Source organism: Mus caroli, unplaced genomic scaffold (genome assembly GCF_978045245.1).
Source record: "Mus caroli unplaced genomic scaffold, Mus_caroli_1 scaffold_5, whole genome shotgun sequence".
Taxonomy (NCBI): Eukaryota; Metazoa; Chordata; class Mammalia; order Rodentia; family Muridae; genus Mus; species Mus caroli.
The window spans coordinates 61,402,208-61,412,858 of record NW_028227260.1 but is presented as its reverse complement, the minus strand read 5'-3'; the positions used below and the strand labels follow the sequence as shown (position 1 = coordinate 61,412,858).

Sequence of the window (10,651 nt, the reverse complement as noted above, 5' to 3'; positions counted from 1 at the left end):
AAGATAAGTATAATGTAAGCCAGGAAACTTCACCATTGGGTAATTTATTTCAAAATACATGGATTAGCTTGTATGTGTTCTATTTGAGGCAGCAGACTGCATTCTCAGAAGCCATGCTCCACAGTAGGTAACAGATATGCCTGTGTTCACAACATATGTGAGGAAAATCTACCAAGAAGTTACACTCCAGAGCAACAAAAATTAGGAATTTTTACAAAACTTTGCATTTGCCCTAAATTTGTGGTGATCTTCCTGCCCTAGCCTGCCAAGATCTGAGATTGTAGGCATGTACCACCACACTCTGGCATTCTTAATAACCCTACCTAAATCCTTCTCCTACTGGAAGACTTGACCAGCTTTTTTACTGAAATCTTATCCCTTACAGTGGCTCTTCTGGATGCTTAGATTCCTCCTATATCTTATAGAACTAGGTTTGGCATTCTTATCACATTTGACTTAGATTTGACTTATCACATTTATGTTGTCTCATATTTGAGAAAATTTCAAAATACCTTACCTGTCTGATGAGACTGCAGAAAGCTGCTGGAGCTGGTAGCCTTTCCTTTCCCATCATCTTACCTCCCATCCTTTGCTCACCATTTTGTTCTCCCCACCTCTTTTTGATCTACTGTGTTTACACATAGCAGGGATTCAGTATATCTAGAATAGAATGAAGTAAGCCTATGGGAGGGCTGTGATCATTGCTGTGGAAAATCTACTTTAAATAAACAAGAAAAGTATCTCTTATGGCATCCCAGATCCCAGAATACAAAGTAAAAAGCTAAAGTAGGGTAACATATTTCAGTCTTCTGTACCCATATCTTGGTTAATGCATATTTTGATCACTCCTAGTATATATATATATATATATATATATATATATACTGAAATTCTATCCCTATATATATATATTTGACACTAGAGATCATTGGCATTGTAACAAGTCTTGAGCAGATCAGTTTTCTCATTGGTCTGTCTCTAGGTTTATCATATATCCCACTCCTACTACAAATTTCTTTCTAGTTAATTAATATGTTTACCAAAGTTTCTTAATAGGACTATTTTTCTATTTTTGAGCATTAAAAATTTAAAATCAAGATCTCAGAAATGTTTACTTCTAGAAGACCAACTAATCTCTCAAGCTCAGTAAAAGAGTCCTTTGAGGCAGAAGGCCTTCAAACACTCCCTAAACTATACCATACAGGTTATGTTTAAGCCTGAGACTGAACTTGCACTAGCCTTCATCTCTCTTATGGCTTAAGTGAAAACTTCGTTTGCTCTGATATGGAATGACTAGTCAAGGTTTGCAGATTTCCTCCTTCTCATCTTCCCATGTTGGTGTGGAAAGTGTTTGATGCTTCATGGAGTGGGCTTAGATACTGGGCTTACATTCCTTGGAACATCATCCTCAAGAACCTGAGGAACTGGCCATATTTTACATAAAACTGTCCCCATTTGACTGGAAGTTCTCTAACCACTAGGAGGAAATGGAGGCCTATCTACACTTTCTGATCACAGGGACACTGAGGAAAACAGTGGTGAACAGGAAGTTAAAAGATGATTATAATTCAAAATATCTCTTAAGAAGTAGAGTATTTATTTCAGTGTTGATGTCACAGGCTTGTATATTTAGGAATGTTCTAGGCAGAGATCATTCTCTCCCTGACGTTTACCATTAGAATCTACCGTATATTTAGAGAAATGTCCATTTGGATACTGAAACAAAAGTGCAGAGCTGGGGAAAGGCATCATACTGAAGGTTGTGTTGGTCTGGTATCTATAAAAGGGACCAGAAGGCACCTAGCTTCTGCAAATGACTCAGTTAACAGTCTCAGTGTTATCTCAGACTCAAAGCTCAGTGCAACCACAAAACTAGAAGACAATGCTGTGTGACCCTATAAATAGAAAGAAGCGTTTCTTCTGCTAAATATGAAGCTTTGCAGGCACTATGTTCAGCCTGTTGAATAGCCTTGTATCATTAATGAGAAAGGAGAGAGAGAGAGAGAGAGAGAGAGAGAGAGAGAGAGAGAGAGAGAGAGAGAGACAGAGAGAGAGACAGAGACAGAGACAGAGACAGAGACAGAGAGAGAGAGAGAGAGAGAGAGAGAGAGACAGAGAGAGAGACAGAGAGACAGAGAGAGACAGAGAGAGACAGAGAGAGACAGAGAGAGACAGAGAGAGACAGAGAGAGACAGAGAGAGGCAGAGAGAGACAGAGACAGAGAGACAGAGAGAGACAGAGAGAGAGACAGAGAGAGACAGAGAGAGAGACAGAGAGAGAGACTGAGAGAGAGAGGAGGGAGGAAAGGGGAAGGGAGGGAGAGAGAGATCTGCTCACCCACTTGAAAACGGAAATCTTCAATGTATTCAGAACAGCTTGCATATTTCACTCTGACAACTCACTACCATATTTTCCAACATGGTAGTGGTTTGGTAATCCTGAACTTTTTAAACCTGCCGTTTCCCCCTTTCCCTTTATCATTTTTCTATTGTTACATCTCTCTCTCTCTCTCTCTCTCTCTCTCTCTCTCTCTCTCTCTCTCTCTCTCTCTCTCTCCTTCTTTCTCTCCTTCTCTCTCTCCCTCCCTCCCTCCCTCCCTTCCTCCCTTTCTTCCTCCCTCCCTCTGTTTCCCTCTTCCTCCCTCTTCTTCACTGCTTTTTTGGGGGGAGAGTAAATGAGGATTGGATTGGTTGTTTTCAGAAAACGGAGCTGGATCAATGCACAGATCAGTAGCATCCTCATTGGAGTGGCTGTCACATGAATTCTTTGGAGACTTCTGGAGAAAAGAGAAAGAAACTGAAACGGTAGGCTCCAAATTGTTAATGAATAATTAGCTCTCATAAGCCTTTCACCCTTGATATCTAGAATTGGACAGTTGGCACCAGGTTCTAGCTAATCTGTTAGATCTAAATAGTTATGAATATAATGAATTTGGACCATCCACAAAGGTCAGTTTCTTGGAATTTGCACAAGCAAAAATAATTATATGATTGTCTGCTTCAGGTGGGAAGAAGAATATAGCTTCGAACTTGGTAAAATGTAAGTTTGAAATGGAATATTTCTTTGTGTAATAATGTATTTAGCACAACTGATACCAGACAAAATAGGATTATAAATATTTGTAATTTAATCTAGCTTGCATTAAGAAAGATTACTTGCAGAAACATACTGGGATATATTCATCTATATTTTGCTATAATATTTTAGTGATTTTTTTCCTTAAACTGTTGAAAGATAAAAAATAGTTGATTCATTGCCTCTTTCAAAATGATTTGAAAATGATAAGTACAGTATCTCAAGATGTTAACCAGCATGAATTCATTCTCCTCTCTGTGTGAGTTACATATTTTTGTTGTAGAAGTAAAGTATAGTTATAAGTAACTTTAGAGAGATTCTACTATCAAAAGAGCAGTCTAGAAGAAAAGATGTATTTATAATGTGAGAGGAGGAAAATAAGAAACACAAACAGGCACAGCTTTTCTGCTTCTTTTAGATAAACTATACTTATCAGAGCAACACTAGTACAATAAAAACAACAAAAAGTGTTTAATTTATATTTCTTATCAGTACAATTTAATTAACTTGTTTTCTACAAAATGTAAGTGCGTTGCTTGTAAATTTTTTGTTCTTTTTTCTTGATTGGAAATATAAAGAAAGATGCCTTCTGACTTTAAACAAATGTGAAGCTATCACTGGTATACAACTATTAGGAGCTGTATCCAGAGATTTAAAAATAAATAAATAAATAAAAGGTGGATTTCTATCTGAGGTGAGGGAAGGGATGAAGAGGAATATGGAATATGACCAAGGATTGGACTCCAAATAGGTATCTGCTTGCTTTGCTGTAAAGATTGATGTTCTTTGATTTGCTTTTATACTGGTGTGATTTTCCATGGAAGGAAAGTTATAATTTTATTGAACAAGCAAAAGTGGCTACTTCAGAGAGTTTTAGTCATTCAGCAGAGAATATTTCTTTCCTCCAGCTTTTGTAAACTTCAGCTATTCAGGAAATGCATCCATCTTATAGAAATAATTGAAACTCTTTAGCCTAAGCAGACATTATGCTAGCCACATTGCTGAATATTCATAAAAGCCATTCTCTGAGAAGTTTGTGTTCATTGCAGAAATTTCATTTTGCTCTGAGTAAACATGTTCTTCCTTTTTCTGTTTGCAGTAATCTTATTATGGTAAATGCATCAAATACATTCATTCTGGTGGGGGACTGTGTAATATGGTGCTGGGTATTGTATTGGTAGAAAAAAACTCTCAAGAAACAAAAATGAGACATTACCTGTTCCAAAATGCTTACTTTTACCAGAAGACGCATGAATTTAACTCTCTTTCTGCTGGGCAGCTGAAATTGATGGGAGAAAATAGTATGTACTTTCTCTTTTGCTGATATTGTGCTCTCTCTTTTCATATCAATCAGATTACAAAAAGCAGAAATAGAATTTGACTCCTTTGTGTGACTACTATGCAGTCCTATGAAATGGAGTGCAAACCATCCCATCTCTCTTACCTATTAAAATGTATTTCCAACCAGGCATGGTGGCGTATGCCTTTAATCCCAGCACTCGGGAGGCAGAGGCAGGCGGATTTCTGAGTTCGAGGCCAGCCTGGTCTACAAAGTGAGTTCCAGGACAGCCAGAGCTATACAGAGAAACCCTGTCTCGAAAAAAGAAAAACAAGACAAACAAACAAATAAAATGTTTTTCCCTTTATGACTAGTTTCTCAAAAATCAACCTCCTAGGAAAACAATAGAAATGCACTGGAATCTGTTACCCTGGCCATTTGTAGGAACTAGTGGTTCTTCTTTGTGTTTTGAGAAGTAAAGTTGCTTATATTTTACAACTGGAAAAACTGAAGCTCAAAAGGATTGAAGTAACTCAGCCAAGTGCTTCTTTACTTTAACAGAGACAAGGCTAAATTCTAGGTTTCTCAGCAGCTCATCCAGTGCACACTTCACGCCTTCCTGATGCCTCACAGACTCATGCATTATTCATTTGGAAATCTTAAAAGATGTCATTTAGAAATCACTCAAGAACCTCTCAATACCATGATGTACTTCAGGCTTCTTCCAAGGGCCCTGCTGGTATAACAGACTGTTTTGTTGGGCTTTACCACTATTTCCTTGTGAAATAGGAAAGAATTATTCCTACTCTTGCTATATATAAAAGCCATTACAAAATACAAATTGATACTAAGTTCTGAAAGAAAACAATAATGCACATATGGCCATATGTCTGATGTGTATGCATTTTATCTAGTATCTGAGAAATTATGTGTTCTATACAGAAGGAAAAGAAAGTATCCAGGAAGTTATAGGCATGAGATATAAGCATTCCAAAGTTGGGAAGGTAGTGAATGTTTCTGTATATCCACCTGGCTAAGACAAGAGCGTGAGAAGGCTGAATAATTACAGTACTTGTTAAGACGTAAATCCAAAAGAGAACACTAATTAGTTGTTTGATTGTTATTAATATTTATCATATTCCCAGGCACCATTTCGGATCTAAAAATTGAAGTCAGTTTTCTTGGTATAGTCTTTGTAAGCCAAGTGAAAGAGGGTAGTGTGCTTCTCTGGCAGCGTTTTCATGTACAACCACAGCTACATTTGCATTAGCCAAGAACCAAGATGCAAATAGAGTGTCTGAAAAAAAAAAAAAAAAGGAGTGTAAGCTGTTAACCAAAATCAAGTCTGTACAAATTCTAGAAACTTGGAGCTAGATAAGGAACTTTACTAACTCGTATTATTTAGTAAGGAAGTTCAGGTTGATTTATTGCCTCGTCACTTGTGGGTTATATAGAAGTACTCTGTATTCTCAGAGCAAAAATGTGGCCTTCTAATTCAAGGTCAGCTTGCATCTTCAGCAGCACAGCTATTTTCTCACTGAAAATATAAAATATAATATATGTCAGGGGCTTTCACCAAATAAAAGAAAAAAGCAGTCACTCAATTCTTTTTTGTACTTTTTAAAATTTAAAAATATTAATATATCCATACAATAAAAATATTATTAAACCATATTCTTTGCCCTCCCCCGACTTTTCCCAGTTCCTCCCCACCTCCTAACCCTCCCAATACATTTCCCATTTTTTGACAACTTATTTGCTTCTCCAAAGGACTTTTGTTCAGTATACAATACACATGGGAGACATCAGAATTCAGAACGTAGCTTATAATTACAAACACTTAAAATTATTTTATGTTTAATGTGACAAACCAGATACAAATACTTTTTTTAACAAATACTTTTAAAAAGCTAATGGTGGTTTATTGTAAAATGTTTCTTATACATAAGTTATTTATTTTTTGTGTTATAAAATGATTCTTAGTGAAAGACAATGGTAAGGAGAATGGTTTAGTACTTAGAGAATTTGCTCTCTTGTTAATGATACTAAGTGACTTATAAGGTACTATTCTTTTTTTTAATGAGGTATTTTCCTCATTTACATTTCCAATGCTATCCCAAAAGTCCCCCATACCCACCCGCCCCCACTCCCCTACCCGCCCACTCCCACTTTTTGGCCCTGGCATTCCCCTGTACTGCGGCATATAAAGTTTGCAAGTCCAATGGGCCTCTCTTAACAGTGATGGCCGACTAGGCCATCCTTTGATACATATGCAGCTAGAGACAAGAGCTCCGGGGTACTGGTTAGTTCATAATGTTGTTCCACCTATAGGGTTGCAGATCCCTTTAGCTCCTTGGGTAATTTCTCTAGCTCCTCCACTGGAGGCCCTGTGATCCATTCAATAGCTGACTGTGAGCATAAATGTCTAGTTTCTTTTGGGCTAAACAATGTGCTATAAATATGAATAGCATGGGATGGATAGTCTAATTTTTTAGATGTAATTTTACAATTAAATATTGTTGCCACCAAATTTGAGAAGAAAATGCTCATAGGGCGAAGCTTTTGAACTTCTGCTTTAATATATATTTGTCTTAATCTCTTTAATTCTTAAATCAAAGGTATTATTTATTTATAGTGGAAAATATGTTTTTTTGGCTTTTATTCTCATGTCTGTGATGATGGCACCTTAATTCTACATTATCAAGTATACTTTTGGCTTGAGTCTATCTTTTTAATTATTTCATCTTTTAATACTGACATATTCTGATTGTGAAGGCACCATAGAAATCTCTTTCTTACATGGTAAATCAAGATAAATCTAAGACAGGCTTATTTTTCATCATGCCATGGGATTCTGTACAACAATAACTTCAGCCAATTTGTCTAGTATCAGCTTGTTTGAGGAAGAGCTACCAAGAAAAGAGATGGCTGATTTTATTCTCAAGAATAGGTACAGCTCACATCAAGGCACCTGCAGCAATAACGCTTTCTTCTATTAAACACTATGACCTTTAAACATTAGCAAAACTGAAAAGAAAAATCTACCTAGATGAAGCAGTATGAGTATGACAGTCTAGTTTTGAAGTGGCAAGTCTAGGTAAGTAATATAGGATTGGAACATATAGTATTCTGAGCAGGTTCACATACCTTGGGTTTGGGGCTTCCTTTCTTGTCTCTGACAATCGGATAAAATGGTCTTTTTGGTTGTAGAAAGTAGTGTGAACATCCCTCAGTGTAAACTCTAGGAAGACACTTAGGAATCTGCAGAGGGAACTAAACTGTTCTTTTATAGTTGGTGTAGAGATCCTTCCAAGAATTTCATAAATCCATTGTTTTTAATAGCTGAGTAGTACTCCATTGTGTAAATGTACCACATTTTCTGTATCCATTCTTCTGTTGAGGCACATCTGGGTTCTTTCCAGCTTCTGGCTATTATAAATAAGGCTGCTATGAACATAGTGGAGCATGTGTTCTTATTACCAATTGGAACTTCTGGGTATATGCCCAGGAGAGGTATTGCTGGATCTTCCAGTAGTATTATGTCCAATTTTCTGAGGAACCTCCAGACTGCCAGAGTGGTTGTACAAGCTTGTAATCCCACCAGCAGTGGAGGAGTGTTCCTCTTTCTCCACATCCTTACCAGCATCTGCTGTCACCTGAATTTTTGATCTTAGCCATTCTGACTGGTGTGAGGTGGAATCTCAAGGTTGTTTTGATTTGCATTTCCCTGATGATTAAGGATGTTGAATATTTTTTCAGGTGCTTCTCGGCCATTCAGTATTCCTCAGTTGAGAATTCTTTGTTTAGCTCTGAACCCCATTTTTAATGGGGTTATTTGAATTTCTGGAGTCCAGCTTCTTGAGCTCTTTGTATATATTGGATATTAATCCCCACCAGATTCAGGATTGGTAAAAATCCTTTCCCAATCTGTTGGTGGCCTTTTTGTCATATTGACAGTGTCTTTTGCCTTACAGAAGCTTTGCAATTTTATGAGGTTCCACTTGTCAATTCTTGATCTTACAACACAAGCCATTGCTGTTCTGTTTAGGAATTTTTCCCCTGTGCCCATATCTTTGAGGCTTTTCCCTCCTTTCTCCTCTATTAATTTCAGTGTCTCTGGTCTTATGTGTAGGTCTTTGATCCACTTATATTTGAGCTTTGCACAAGGAGATAAGAATGGATCAATTCGTATTCTTCTCTTATCTAGAGAAAAATCACAGAGAAAATTTAAATCTTCCTGACTTTGGGGAAATCACTAAATTTGAAAATTCTGTGACATTGTCCAATAAGCAAGCGATATTAAATTTGATTACCCTTGGTTATAAATCATTTTCTGACTGGGATGTGGGCCAATCACATTTGGCTAAAGTAAAACCACAGTCCAAGTGAATATGTGCTATGGGTATGCATGCTGGCTCCTCCAAAATGCTGTGGTACCACCATTATGCAAAATGGCTTGGATATGCTGAATGTAGATGCAATTTTTCTTTCCCTGATTAATTTAGTGACCTCTATTTATAGACATGAATATGAACTATTTGCACACTGATACAAATTCAATGCCAAGGCACCCCAGTATGTAGTATTGTATGAAGCTACCTTAACAATTTAAAGTCTAATAGTATTATCTGCATACGTTATCTCATTTGCCATGTTTGACCAAAGAAGATGAAATGCCTTTTTTTAAAGTAGTGCTAATCAGTTCATTATATTTTTCTGTAAAACTCCAGGGAATTAGCTAAAACAAATTTATTTTATTTTCATGTCTAAAAGTTGGTTCCCAACATAAAACTTTAATTTCACCCAGGCCTTTTTTCCCTGTGGAGCTAAAATTATATTTGGCAAGAAGATCATTATGATGCCTAAGAATTAGAGGGAAGACAGGGTCATCCATGAAGAGAACTCGGGTAAAAGCAAAACAACAACCATGAAAAGGAAAAAAAAAAAGAGGTTTAATTGGATCAATCTCAATGTTATTGCACTAACTTCTTGGTGTCTAAGGAGAATTCTGAGTTTTTGCTCATTGTCTCTTCCCTCAGCTCTAGCTGCTTTGTATGCTCCCTCTGACAAAGGGAAAACATTCTGAACTTTGCCAAGCAAGGTTGCTTAGGATTTGGGAAGCATCTGAGTTCCCTACTCCTAATGACTCTGTATACAGGCAAAAATTTTACCAGGTTAAGACCATTCCCAAGCTTTGATTGTTTTTCTAAAAAAATATAACCCCATGCTCACATATGTTTCTAATAATAATTTCGGGTTAAATTCTTGAATTTTTATGCAGTTATTCAGAATCTAGGATTCATCAGACCATTGGAGCCTATCTACTACTGGTCCTGAATTATATCTTGGATTCTTAATCATCAAAATCTAATATATCGCTTCTTTATTGCACAGTACAATGGACTAAAAATAATTGGGGAATCTATATTACATTTTTATACTCTATTATTTTTGTCCATTTTAGAAATAAAGGAATATATGCTAAAGGGATGTCAAAAGTTGCCTGAATTTAAGCAATTGTCTTGGCCCTGTTACTTTTTCTGAAAAATCACTTTATTGAAATATGATTGGCATTTGAAAATTGTATGCATTTGGATTCAAAACCAAGTTCTTTGGGGGTTAAAGCTCTTTGTCTCCATGTATGTAAACAGCCCAGATTTGCTATCATGTTTGGGCCCTTTCACATGGGGATCAAGTACATTCATACTGGAGGTAATCAATATGTACAAACAATTTCACAACACAGTCCCTTTAGGCTATGTGAATTGATAAGTGATTGTGAATTGATATGTGATATATATATATATATATATATATATATATATATATATATATCATATATATAAAGGAAACCAATGAACAAAATGGGAATTATCTCAAGTCTTTTCAATCATACTTTATGGTGTGCTCATTTTTCCTGGGTAAAATGAGTAAGAAAGGGGAACATATAACAAATTCTTATCCTATTGGAGCATTGTTGAATGGGGCAGATAAGCTACACATATGAGCATAAAAATGGGATTTATGACACCTTTTGCCACAAACAGTGTCAATACACTCTTTTTAAAATGCAAACGTTTTTTGAAATTACTTTCTTCAATGAAGCTGGGATTATGTGAAAAAATAACTTATATACAGGACATTAGAAACTTTCATAAACCTTGGTTTGCTTGTCCCTAATCTATGACATGCTAGGGTTTAAGAGCAAAGGCCCTAAATTATAGCTATGACACTCTGTGAGATAGTAGAACAAAATATGTGGTTCTATATATAAGCTAATACTAACATTAGGGAAAA

General features: G+C 36.3%; 1 protein-coding gene across 1 annotated transcript in view; it reads left to right on the top strand.

Annotated features, from left to right (window-relative positions):
- The first annotated feature begins 2,620 nt into the window (after positions 1 to 2,620).
- Gpr174 (G protein-coupled receptor 174) overlaps positions 2,621 to 10,651 on the top strand; it is a 30,897-nt gene continuing 22,866 nt past the window's right edge. Inside the window, exon 1 of the mRNA XM_029473426.2 lies at positions 2,621 to 2,804. The gene's annotated coding sequence lies outside the window, so the exon portion shown is untranslated. The remainder of the gene's footprint in view (positions 2,805 to 10,651) is intronic.